Genomic DNA, 13,881 nt, shown 5'->3' with positions numbered 1-13,881 from the left:
TAACAACTTCCTGTTTCATGGCGAAAATGCAGAAATTTGTCAGGCCGCCACGGACACACCCTCCAATGAAAAGTCAAGATCTTCGCAATTTAGCATCGCAAAGGCCTTTAGATGAGACTGACCAAATATGATAATGATCGGATTAAATCGCTAGGAGGAGTTCGTTAAAGTACGACGCTTGGAAATGTCAAAAAATGACAGAGAAAATTCAAAATGGCCGACTTCCTGTGAGGTTTAGAGCTTAGCTTCAAGAGACTTTTTTGTAGGTCTTGGGGTGCTAGATGATCCTACCAAATTTCGTATCTGTACGTTTTTCGTAGTGGGGGGGCTGTTCTCTTGAAATTTTGCAGGTGGCGCTATCGAGCCATTTCTACACGCCCACTTCTGACACCTACACTACATGTAAATTTTCGCCACTTCTGACGCGTGTGCAAATTTTCATGAGTTTTCGGGTATGTTTAGGCCCTCAAAAATGCGATTCATTTCGGAGAAGAAGAAGAAGAAGAAGAAGAAGAAGAAGAAGAAAAATAATAATAATAATAAACGGAGCAAAAACAATAGGGTCCTCACACCCTGGTGTGCTCGGGCCCTAATTAAAGCTGCAAGCAGCGATGGAAGGGCCCTCGCACGCATGTGCACCGCTACCCTATGGCATTAGTAAAGCAGTAAACCAGGGGGGTATGATTTAAAGTGGATAAATACAGGTGGATATTCAAAGGGAAACTGATGTGTTACACCGCCTGTGTGCAGCAGGTGGCGCTATGGCGGTACCTGATTATTGTTATATTGACGTGTTCAGGCCGGGACCCTTATCAAACTTGTGAAGTCGCGGGCAGATTGGATAATGTATGCCTGAATTACAACAGGTTCCTGTTTCATGGCGAAATATCACACTTTGCCAGGCTGCCACGGACACGCCCTTCAACGAAAAGTCAAGATCTTCGCAATTTATCACCGCAAAGGGCTTAACATCAGTCTGACCAAATATGATGATGATTTGATTAAATCTCTAAGAGCAGTAAATCACAGAGTAAAACATGGCATTTCCTGCTACCTCTAGGTGGCGCTATGACTGATGTTGAATATTGGCATTAAAATGTGTTTAGGCCAAGACTCTTATCAAACATGTGAAGTGTGTGGCAGATTGGACATTGTATGCCTGAGTTATAACAACTTCCTGTTTCATGGCGAAAATGCCGAACTTTGGCAGGCCGCCACGGACACAATCCAGCGAAAAGTCAAGATCTCCGCAATTTAGCATCGCAAAGGCCTTTAGATGAGACTGACCAAATATGATAATGATCGGATTAAATCTCTAGGAGGAGTTCGTTAAAGTACGACGCTTGGAAATGTCAAAAAATGACAGAAAAAATTCAAAATGGCCGACTTCCTGTGGGGTTTAGAGCTTCGCTCCAAGAGACTTTTTTGTAGGTCTTGGGGTGCTAGATGATCCTACCAAATTTCGTATCTGTACGTTTTTCGTAGTGGGGGGGCTGTTCTCTTGAAATTTTGCAGGTGGCGCTATCGAGCCATTTCTACACGCCCACTTCTGACGCCTATACTACATGTACATTTTCGCCACTTCTGACGCGTGTGCAAATTTTCATGAGTTTTCGGGTATGTTTAGGCCTTCAAAAATGCGATTCATTTCGGAATATAATAATAATAATAATAATAATAATAATTAAAGCTGCAAGCAGCGATGGAAGGGCCCTCGCACGCATGTGCACCGCCACCCTATGGCATTAGTTAAGCAGTGAACCAGGGGGATATGAATTAAAGTAGGTAAATATAGGTGTATATTTAAAGGACAAAAAATGTGCCACACCGCCTGTGTGCAGCATGTGGCGCTATGACTGTACCTGATTATTGTTATATTGACATGTTCAGGCCGGGACCCTTATCAAACTTGTGAAGTCGGGGGTAGATCGAACAATGTATGCCTGAATTACAACAGCTTCCTGTTTCATGGCGAAATATCACACTTTGCCAGGCTGCCACGGACACGCCCTTCAACGAAAAGTCAAGATCGTCGCAATTTCTCACGGCAAAGGGCTTAACATCAGTCTGACCAAATATGATGATGATTTGATTAAATCTCTAAGAGCAGTTAATCACAGCGTAAAACATGGCATTTCCTGCTACCTCTAGGTGGCGCTATGACTGAAACTGAATATTGGCATTGAAATGTGTTCAGGTCAAGACCCTTATCAAACATGTGAAGCGTGGGGCAGATTGGACATTGTATGCCTGAGTTATAACAACTTCCTGTTTCATGGCGAAAATGTCGAACTTTGTCAGGCGCCACGAACACACCCTCCAACAAAAAGTCAAGGTCTCCGCAATTTAGCATCGCAAAGGCCTTTAGATGATACTGACCAAATATGATAATGATCGGAATAAATGGCTAGGAGGAGTTCGTTAAAGTACGACGCTTGGAAATGTCAAAAAATGACAGAGAAAATTCAAAATGGCCGACTTCCTGTGGCGTTTAGAGCTTCGCTCCAAGAGACTTTTTTGTAGGTCTTGGGGTGCTAGATGACCCCACCAAATTTCGTATCTGTAAGTTTTTCGTAGTGGGGGGGCTGTTCTCTTGAAATTTTGCAGGTGGCGCTATCGAGCCATTTTTACACACCCACTTCTGACGCCTATAGTAAATGTAAATTTTCGCCACTTCTGACGCGTGTGCAAATTTCCATGAGTTTTCAGGTATGTTTAGGCCCTCAAAAATGCGATCCATTTCGGAGAAGAAGAAGAAGAAGAAGAAAAATAATAATAATTAAAACTGCAAGCAGTGATGGAAGGGCCCTCGCACTCATGTGCACCGCCACCCTATGGCATTAGTAAAGCAGTGAACCAGGGGGATATAAATTAAAGTGGGTAAATATAGGTGGATATTCAAAGGACAAAAAATGTGCCACACCGCCTGTGTGCAGCAGGTGGCGCTATGACTGTACCTGATTATTGTTATATTGACGTGTTCAGGCCGGGACCCTTATCAAACTTGTGAAGTTGGGGGCTGATCGGATAATGTATGCCTGAATTACAACAGCTTCCTGTTTCATGGCGAAATATCACACTTTGCCAGGCTGCCACGGACACGCCCTTCAACGAAAAGTCAAGATCTTCGCAATTTATCACGGCAAAGGGCTTAACATCAATCTGACCAAATATGATGATGATTTGATTAAATCTCTAAGAGCAGTAAATCACAGCGTAAAACATGGCATTTCCTGCTACCTCTAGGTGGCGCTATGACTGATGTTGAATATTGGCATTAAAATGTGTTCAGGCCAAGACCCTTATCAAACATGTGAAGCGTGGGGCAGATTGGACATTGTATGCCTGAGTTATAACAACTTCCTGTTTCATGGCGAAAATGCTGAACTTTGTCAGGCCGCCACGGACACACCCTCCAACGAAAAGTCAAGATCTCCGCAATTTAACATCGCAAAAGCCTTTAGATGAGACTGACCAAATATGATAATGATCGAATTAAATCGCTAGGAGGAGTTCGTTAAAGTACGACGCTTGGAAATGTCAAAAAATGACACAGAAAATTCAAAATGGCCGACTTCCTGTGGGGTTTAGAGCTTAGCTCCAAGAGACTTTTTTGTAGGTCTTGGGGTGCTAGATGATCCTACCAAATTTCGTATCTGTAAATTTTTCGTAGTGGGGGGGCTGTTCTCTTGAAATTTTGCAGGTGGCGCTATCGAGCCATTTCTACACGCCCACTTCTGATGCCTATACTACATGTAAATTTTCGCCACTTCTGACGCGTGTGCAAATTTTCATGAGTTTTCGGGTATGTTTAGGCCCTCAAAAATGCAATCCATTTCGGAGAAGAAGAAGAAGAAGAAGAAGAAGAAGAAGAAGAAGAAGAAAAATAATAATAATAATAAACGGAGCAAAAACAATAGGGTCCTCACACCCTGGTGTGCTCGGGCCCTAATTAAAGCTGCAAGCAGCGATGGAAGGGCCCTCGCACGCATGTGCACCGCTACCCTATGGCATTAGTAAAGAAGTGAACCAGGGGGATATGAATTAAAGTGGGTAAATATAGGTGTACATTCAAAGGGAAACTGATGTGCCACACAGCCTGTGTGCAGCAGGTGGCGCTATGACTGTACCAGATTATTGTTATATTGACGTGTTCAGGCCGGGACCCTTAACAAACGTGTGACGTCTGGGGCAGATCGAACAATGTATGCCTGAATTACAACAGCTTCATGTTTCATGGGGAAACATCACAATTTGCCAGGCCGCCACGGACACGCCCTTCAACGAAAAGTCAAGATATTCGCAAAATATCATCTTAAAGTCGTTAAGATCAGTCTGACCAAATATGATAATAATTTGATCAAATCTCTAAGAGCAGTAAATCACAGCGTAAAACATGTCATTTCCGGCTACATCTAGGTGGCGCTATGACTGAAGCTGAATACTGGCATTGAAATGTGATCAGGCCAAGACTCTTATCAAACATGTGAAGCGTGGGGCAGATTGGACATTGTATGCCTTAGTTATAACAACTTCCTGTTTCATGGCAAAAACGCCGAAATTCGTCAGGCCGCCACGGACACACCGTCCAACGAAAAGTCAAAAGCTCCGCAATTTAGCTTCGCAAAGGCCTATAGATGAGACTGACCAAATATGATAATGATCAGATTAAATCGCTAGGAGGAGTTCGTTAAAGTATGACGCTTGGAAATGTCAAAAAATGACAGAGAAAATTAAAAATGGCCGACTTCCTGTGGGGTTTAGAGCTTAGCTCCAAGAGACTTTTTTGTAGGTCTTGGGGTGATAGATGATCCTACCAAATTTCGTATCTCTACGTTTTTCGTAGTGGGGGGGCTGTTCTCTTGAAATTTTGCAGGTGGCGCTATCGAGCCATTTCTACACGCCCACTTCTGACGCCTATACTACATGTAAATTTTCGCAACTTCTGACGCGTGTGCAAATTTTCATGAGTTTTCGGGTATGTTTAGGCCCTCAAAAACGCGATCCATTTCGGAGAAGAAGAAGAAGAAGAAGAAGAAGAAGAAGAAGAAGAAGAAAAATAATAATAATTAAAGCTGCAAGCAGCGATGGAAGGGCCCTCGCACGCATGTGCACCGCCACCCTATGGCATTAGTTAAGCAGTGAACCAGGGGGATATGAATTAAAGTGGGTAAATATAGGTGGATATTCAAAGAACAAAAAATGTGCCACACCGCCTGTGTGCAGCAGGTGGCGCTATGACTGTACCTGATTATTGTTATATTGACGTGTTCAGGCCGGGACCCTTATAAAACTTGTGAAGTCGGGGGCAGATCAGATAATGTATGCCTGAATTACAACAGCTTCCTGTTTCATGGTGAAACATCACACTTTGCCAGGCTGCCACGGACACGCCCTTCAACGAAAAGTCAAGATCTTCGCAATTTATCATGGCAAAGGGCTTAACATCAGTCTGACCAGATATGATGATGATTTGATTAAATCTCTAAGAGCAGTAAATCACAGCGTAAAACATGGCATTTCCTGCTACCTCTAGGTGGCGCTATGACTGAAGCTGAATATTGGCGATAAAATGTGATCAGGTCAAGACCCTTATCAAACATGTGAAGTGTGGAGCAGATTGGACATTGTATGCCTTAGTTATAACAACTTCCTGTTTCATGGCGAAAATGTCGAACTTTGTCAGGCCGCCACGGACACACCCTCCCACGAAAAGTCAAGATCTCCGCAATTTAGCATCGCAAAGGCCTTTAGATGAGACTGACCAAATATGATAATGATCGGATTAAATCGCTAGGAGGAGTTCGTTAAAGTACGACGCTTGGAAATGTCAAAAAATGACAGAAAAAAATCAAAATGGCCGACTTCCTGTGGGGTTTAGAGCTTCGCTCCAAGAGACTTTTTTGTAGGTCTTGGGGTGCTAGATGACACTACCAAATTTCGTATCTGTACGTTTTTCGTAGTGGGGGGGCTGTTCTCTTGAAATTTTGCAGGTGGCGCTATCGAGCCATTTCTACACGCCCACTTCTGACGCCTATACTACATGTAAATTTTCGCCACTTCTGATGAGTGTGCAAATTTTCATGAGTTTTTGGGTATGTTTAGGCCCTCAAAAATGCGATCCATTTCGGAGAAGAAGAAGAAGAAGAAGAAGAAGAAGAAGAAGAAAAATAATAATAATAATAAACGGAGCAAAAACAATAGGGTCCTCACACTTGTGTGCTCGGGCCCTAATAATAAACGGAGCAAAAACAATAGGGTCCTCACACCCTGGTGTGCTCGGGCCCTAATTAAAGCTGCAAGCAGCGATGGAAGGGCCCTCGCACGCATGTGCACCGCTACCCTATGGCATTAGTAAAGCAGTGAACCAGGGGGATATGAATTAAAGTGGGTAAATATAGTTAGATATTCAAAGGAAAATGTGCAGCAGATGGCGCTATGACTGTACATGATTATTATTATATTGACGTGTTCAGGCCGGGACCCTTAACACACGTGTGAAGTCTCGAGCAGATCGAACAATGTATGTCTGAATTACAACAGCTTTCTGTTTCAGGGCGAAACATCACACTTTGCCAGGCCGCCACGGACACGCCCTTCAACGAAAAGTCAAGATCTTCGCAATATATCATATTAAAGTCCTTAAGATCAGTATTACCAAAAATGATGATGATTTGATTAAATATCTAAGAGCAGTAAATCACAGCGTAAAACATGTAATTTCCTGCAACCTCTAGGTGGCGCTATGATTAAAGCTGAATATTGGCATTGAAATGTGTTCAGGCCAAGACCCTTATCAAACTTGTGAAGCATGGGGCAGATTGAACATTGTATGCCTTAGTTAGAGCCACTTCCTGTTTCATGGCGAAAATGCCGAAATTTGTCAGGCTGCCACGGACACACCCTCTAACGAAAAGTCAAGATCTCCGCAATTTAACATCGCAAAGGCCTTTAGATGACATTGACCAAATATTACGATGATTGGATTAAATCTGTAGGAGGAGTTCGTTAAAGTATGAAGCCTGGAAATGACCAAATTTGCACAGAAATCACAGCAAAAATTCAAAATGGCCGACTTCCTGTGGGGTTTAGAGCTTAGCTTCAAGAGACTTTTTTGTAGGTCTTGGGGTGATAGATGATCCTACTAAATTTCATATCTGTATGTTTTTCGTAGTGGGGGGCTGTTCTTTTAAAATTTTGCAGGTGGCGCTATCGAGCCATTTCTACACGCCCACTTCTGGCGCCTATGCCACATGTAAATTTTTGCCACTTCTGACGTGTGTGCAACATTTTATGACTTTTTGGGCTTGTTTAGCCTGTCAAAAATGCGATTCATTTAGCGATACTTGGCGAGGCCGCCATGGACACGCCCTTTAATGAAAAGTCAAGGTCGTTGTTTTTTATCATCACACAAGGTCTTGAGATTACACTGGTGAAATATGATGTTGATATGGTTAAATATCTAAGAGCAGTAAATCACAGCGTAAAACATGGTATTTCCTGCTGCCTCCAGGTGGCGCTATGAGTGTTACTGAATTATGCCATGTTGATGTGTTCAGGCCTGGACCCTTATCAAACGTGTGAAGTCAGGGGCAGATCGGACATTGTATGCCTGAGTTATAACAACTTCCTGTTTCATGGCGAAACATCACACTTTGCCAGGCCGCCACGGACACGCCCTTCAACGAAAATTCAAGATCTTCGCAATTTATCAAGGAAAAGGGCTTAACATCAGTCAGACCAAATATGATGATGATTTGATTAAATCTCTAAGAGCAGTAAATCAGAGCATAAAACATGGTATTTCCTCCTACCTCTAGGTGGCGCTATGAGTGAAGTTGAATATTGGCATTGAAATGTGTTCAGGCCAAGACCCTTATCAAACGTATGAAGCGTGGGGCAGATTGGACATTGTATGCCTGAGTTAGAGCCACTTCCTGTTTCATGGCGAAAATGCCGAAATTTGTCAGGCCGCCACGGACACACCCTCTGACGAAAAGTCAAGATCTCCGCAATTTAACATCGCAAAGGCCTTTAGATGAGATTGACCAAATATGACGATGATCGGATTAAATCTGTAGGAGGAGTTCGTTAAAGTATGAAGGCAGGAAATGACCAAATTTGCACAAAAATCAAGGCAAAAATTCAAAATGGCGGACTTCCTGTTGGGTTTAGAGCTTTGCTCCAAGAGACTTTTTTGTAGGTCTTTGGGTGATAGATGATCCTACCAAATTTCGTATCTGTACGTTTTTCGTAGTGGGGGGGCTGTTCTCTTGAAATTTTGCAGGTGGCGCTATCGAGCCATTTCTACACGCCCACTTCTGGCGCCTATGCCACATGTAAATTTTCGCCACTCTTGACATGTGTGCAAAATTTTATGAGTTTTCGAGCATGTTTCGCCCCTCAAAAATGCGATTCACTTTGGAGAAGAAGAAGAATAAATAATAATAATAATAATAAACGGAGCAAAATCAATAGGGTCCTCACACTTGTGTGCTCGGGCCCTAATAATAATAATAAACGGAGCAAAAACAATAGGGTCCTCACACTTGTGTGCTCGGGCCCTAATAATAATAATAATAATAATAATAATAATAATAAACCGAGCAAAAACAATAGGGTCCTCGCACCCTGGTGTGCTCGGGCCCTAAATAGAACTAAAAAGAAGGGATAGAATTCATATATAATAAATTAATGTGACACAGGTACAAAACAGAAGCAGACTGATGTTCAAAGCATGTGTGTGTTCAGTGCAATTATAGCTCTTGGAAAAAAGCTATCCTTAAGACTATTTGTCCGTGACTATAAACATATGTAGCGTCTAACAGATGGCAGCAGCTCGAACAGATGGGAACCAGGGTGAGAATTGTCTTTTTCAATCTTCAGGGCTTTGCCAAGGCAGCGGGAGTTGTAAAGTTCCTTAAGGGGAGTAAGAGTGCAGCCGATGATCCTCTGCGCGGTGTTAATAATCCTCTGTATTCCCCTTCTCTCTGCCTCAGTACAGCTGCCATACCATACTGGAATGCAGTATGTTAACAAACTCTCCACTGTAGAGCGATAGAATGTCTAAAGCAGCTTCTCCTTCAGGTTGGTCTTTTTTAGCACTCTCAAAAAGTGAAGACGCTGCTGTGCCTTCTTGATAATAACTGTAGTGTTGGCTGACCATTTGAGGTCTGCTGAGATGGTTGTGCCAAGAAATTTAAAAGTTTGAACCCTCTCTACACAATCTCCATTTATATAGAGAGGTGCTGGATCCGCCTTGTGCTTTCTGAAGTCGAAGATGATTTCCTTTGTTTTATTGGTATTTAATGTCAGGTTATTGGCTGAACACCACTCTGACAACCTCAAGATCTCATTTCTATAGGGGGCCTCATCCCCCTTTGAGATTAAACCCACCACTGTTGTATCATCCGCGAATTTGATGATTTTGTTGTGATGATGAACTGGACGGCAGTCATGCGTGTATAAAGAGTACAGGATTGGGATATATATGTTTATATATTTAAAAAGGAGCATTTTCTGGAAGGCATTAAACTTTTGTGAAAATCATGAAAAATGCTGGCGGTGAAAGAGTTAATCATATTTTCATTGTGTCTTTGTTGCGTCTGTGTTGGTTGGGAAGTGCGCTCTGTTGCAGCCACACTTGATTCTGAGGAACTACTTTGTTTGGCGGAAGAGTAATTTTTGTACTAATATAATTACAACTTATTTGTGTTTAATTTTATGAAATCCTGCTAACGTTATGCATATGAAGTAACCGTTTTATAAAAGCAATAAACCCCGCAAAGCAGTGGGGTTACAGTGCATTTTATAACAGCTTCGCGTCGTGCCTAACAGTGCCCCTTAGCTGTTATAAAATGCACTGGTAACCCACTGCTTCTTGGGGCTTATTGCTTTTTTAAACCCACGATTTACTCACCCCCCAAGACGTCCGAGATACATATGTCCATCATTTTTAGACAAACACATTTTCAGTTATTTTAGAAAATGTTTTATATCTTTCAGTTTATAAAATAAAAAGTTATGGGGTCCACCTCTTTCAAGTACAAAAAATGTGCATTTATTCTTCCCCAAAGAAATCCAAACGGCTCCAGGATGATAAACAAAGGCCTTCTGAGGTTAATCCGTGCGATGTTGTTGTAGAAATATCCATATTTAAAACTTTATAAATGAAAATAACTAGCTTCAGGTAAAGCTTGGTGATTAAATTTGCTTTAAGGATTCAAGTGTGCAGTTTATTTATTTTTTGAGATTTTAAGTCTTGTTTGTCTGGCACCTTGGTGATCGTGAGTGCGGTGTAATTCCTTTAAAACATTATACCAAATACAAAAAATAACGTAGCAATGAAATAGGTGCACTTTAAACAACATGAGGGTGAGTAATTGATGACAGAATTTTCATTTTTGGGTAAACTATCCTTTTAAGTGAAGTATTAAAGACTGGCTGTCAGAGCAATATTTATACTTTTCCACATTGCTACAATTTATTTTCCTTAACAGACTTTAGAAAAGTTGAATTTAGAAGGAACAAAACTGGAAACAACTTTGCTCGGCACCATTGTGTCGTTTCTAATAAAACAGTAGGAAACACACACAGATGTGAATTCAGCAGGTGTTGGAGAGCCATCCGAGTAGTTAAAATCACGCTGACACTGCGGTTCTATCTCACTTTTTCATTTACATATATCTCTGACACATACTCACATCCGTCCTCATCTAAATGATGCACCAGTGGAGACAAAACAACCCTCCCTGTCTGTGTTCTGAGTCACTGTGTTTTATTGAGATTCATTACAGCGTCTATAGCACTAGAATCTATCTAAATCCTACGCTCCCCAGAGAGCGTGAATATGGAGAGGACTTGCTATTTTTGCAGTGTTTCATTTGTTGTGGAAGCTGGTGGTGAAATACACTCGGTGTAGGAGAAAAGGTTGAATTGCCTCGAGCGGCCCCACTTTTCAAAAATTCATTTTTCGGGTCTCAGCATAAAATAATGAAGAATGTTTAATGCAATGCAATGACAGTTTTATGGATTGCAGAAATCGACAGCTGAAACACTGAGATCAATTGGGACGTAAAGATGGAGGAAACACAAGTCAAGCGTATATGGGGGGATATGGCGTCTGGAGTTTAAGATAAGAAAGATTGTTATAGTGAAGTCCAAAGATGTCTTTCAACTTTTTTATGGTACAGTATAAATGTACTATAAATGAAACAACTGTAGTTTTTGGATAAGAGATGAGCTGGGTAAAAAATATATTTGTATTTTTTAAATATTGTGATCATGTTTTCTGTATAGCTCATCTATTTGACATGGCCTTAGTCAATATTAAAGATATCAAGGTTATCTTTACATGATGTAGGATGATTTAATTTATATAGAAAGCCGCAAATCACAATAAAATAAATATACAGTTTTTCACAGATATCTGAAAACATCTTAAAAACAACTTTTTCCAGCTCAACTTTGTCTTTGTACATTTATCTAGAGATAAAGCGTGAACTCGACGAGACATGCTGTGTGCTGGGTTGCCAAGTCCTCTGCTTTTTGATGGAACTACTTTTAAACTGTTTCAGCGAGTTTATTTTTTCTGCAGGTTAAAGATGAAATGATTTCATTGATTAGTTATTGCTATTTGAGCTGTAAATAGTCACTGGGATGCTTATGGGTTAGTATGAAATCTCTGGTTTTAATACGCAAATCTGGCAACCCTGACTGTGCGCGTGCGCAGATTTTTGCTTTAAAAAATATAGAATGTACATATAGACAGAGCGCAGTTATGCTAATTTGAAAACCACGCCCACCGAGGGGAAACAATCCAACCGGCTCCATTGATTTTGTATTGCGAGAGGCTGCCTCCTTGTCATTTCTGGCTTATAACAAAAAAACATAATAATGCCTAAAAGCTGCTGTGTGACAAGATGTACAGCTAACAAGCCAAAAAACCCAGTTTTTATAAGCTGTCGAGCCGTAAAACCCAGTCTTTAAGTAGAAAAAAATTGATCGCTGACTACGTTTCCCTCTAGTGGGTGCAGTTCTATTAATAGTAGTACTATAAAAAGTTGCCTGTTTTCCACTTTTGTGTCTTTAAATGCTCGTTTTTTGGACTCAACAGCTTATAAAAACTTATTTCTTTTTTTTGGGCTTGTTAGCTGCACATCTTGTCACACAGCAGCTTTTAGGCATTATTTTGTTTTTGTTATATAAGCCAGAAATGACAAGAAGGCAGCCCCTCGCAAAACAAAGTCAATGAAGACGGATGGATTGTTTTCCCCCGGTGGGCGTGGTTTTCAGGTTATGACGCGGTGCACTCTGTCTCTATTCTCACGAAATCCAGACTTAGAAGGTGTCCAACATCAAATTTTTTAAAAAGCCCTATAGAAGCCAATTTTTTTGCACATATAAGATTAAGGTCTGAACTTACTATAACCATTATTTTTAGAGGATTTAAAAAAATGTTCCTATTAAATTTTTTTTTTTTTAGATTATCATGATTAAAAATGATCATTACCGATATTACATTAAATATACGCATTTACAAACTTATGTTTCGGTAATGAGAACTAAGAAGTTGTCTAGGTACTATGACAAACAAAATTTCAACTTTTATCTGGAGAGAAAAAATAAGAACTGTTTACCTGGTAGCCATCTTGAGTGTCACAGTCAATTATGTCCCTTCCAACTATTTTTTAAAAAAATGTTAGTTCCTTGAGGGCTTAAACAATGATTGAAAATTGTTGCGGAGGATGAGAACATTTTTCTTGGACACATTTATATTCCTTATTATTTTCTGTACATTAACCAGTGATCACCAAATACCACATGTTTCTTACTGTAAATGTTTATAGTATAGGGCTTATTCGATCTACGTCATCAATGTTCACGGCGGCCATATTGTTGACATAAAACTGTCAGTCTGTCAATTGACAAGCGAGACAGCGTGGGTATTATGCATGGTATTATCGGTGTAATTTTTTTTAAAACCGCGCGATGGTGTGTGGTGTAATACACGGATGTTCTAAGAACAGCAAAAAGAACCCCGGAATTAGTTTTTATGCGATACCGACTGTCAGAAAACATGAAAGGCAGGAGACAGAGGAGTTGAACCAGCGAAGGAGAGACTCCCAACAGCAAAGTCTGTCCCCATCATTTTACCACAGGTAACTTTAGGGATACATGCCTCACAGCCAAGTCTGTCCCCATAATTTGATCACATATGGTTAGCTGTAAGCAGTGGCTGAAACTGCTCTTTTAAATAAGCTGCCATAAATTGAGACTGTTATTAAATGAGTATTAATAACTATATGAACATAATAATAGGTCGTTTTATATTAAACAGAATAGCGGAGCTCACACCAAAACTATAACGATACAGATACAATGAACGACATCATTGGGATCACTTTCTGAGCGATTTTTCCCACCTGATGAAGGATAAACCATTGATACCATCAAAATCTATTTGAACTTCAAGTGCACGGCCACCTAAAATGACAGTAAGCTCATTGCTGAGGTCTATAACATTAGATTACCTCCAGTTACTGTGAAAATTGACTACGTAATGCTTTTTAATCTATTACATTAACTAACTGTTATGCCAAAAGGTAAGAGATTAAACAAACTATTAGATTCACTGTTTAGAGTTACGCGAAACGCAGCGTGTTGAGGACATCTGCAAAAGTTTTTATTACAAGCAATATTAAAGGCAAGTGATTTGCGCGAGTGCCGTGAGCGAATTAGCATAAACGTATTGTTTGGTGATGTGGACGATGATATAGTTATCGTTATAGTTATAATGTGAACGGCCCTTCAGTACTCGTATGATGAATGCGGATACTGTATGAACGATATAGTTATAAATATCCGGATAAGTTACGGCTG

General features: G+C 40.7%; 1 protein-coding gene across 1 annotated transcript in view; it reads right to left on the bottom strand.

Annotated features, from left to right (window-relative positions):
* The window catches only part of galnt18a (UDP-N-acetyl-alpha-D-galactosamine:polypeptide N-acetylgalactosaminyltransferase 18a), a 99,713-nt gene that overhangs the window by 26,485 nt on the left and 59,347 nt on the right, over positions 1-13,881 (bottom strand). The window lies entirely within an intron of this gene.

Source organism: Misgurnus anguillicaudatus, chromosome 6 (genome assembly GCF_027580225.2).
Source record: "Misgurnus anguillicaudatus chromosome 6, ASM2758022v2, whole genome shotgun sequence".
Lineage (NCBI taxonomy): Eukaryota > Metazoa > Chordata > Actinopteri > Cypriniformes > Cobitidae > Misgurnus > Misgurnus anguillicaudatus.
Note: the sequence above shows the minus strand (reverse complement) of the source record. Positions and strands in the feature narration are given on the sequence as shown.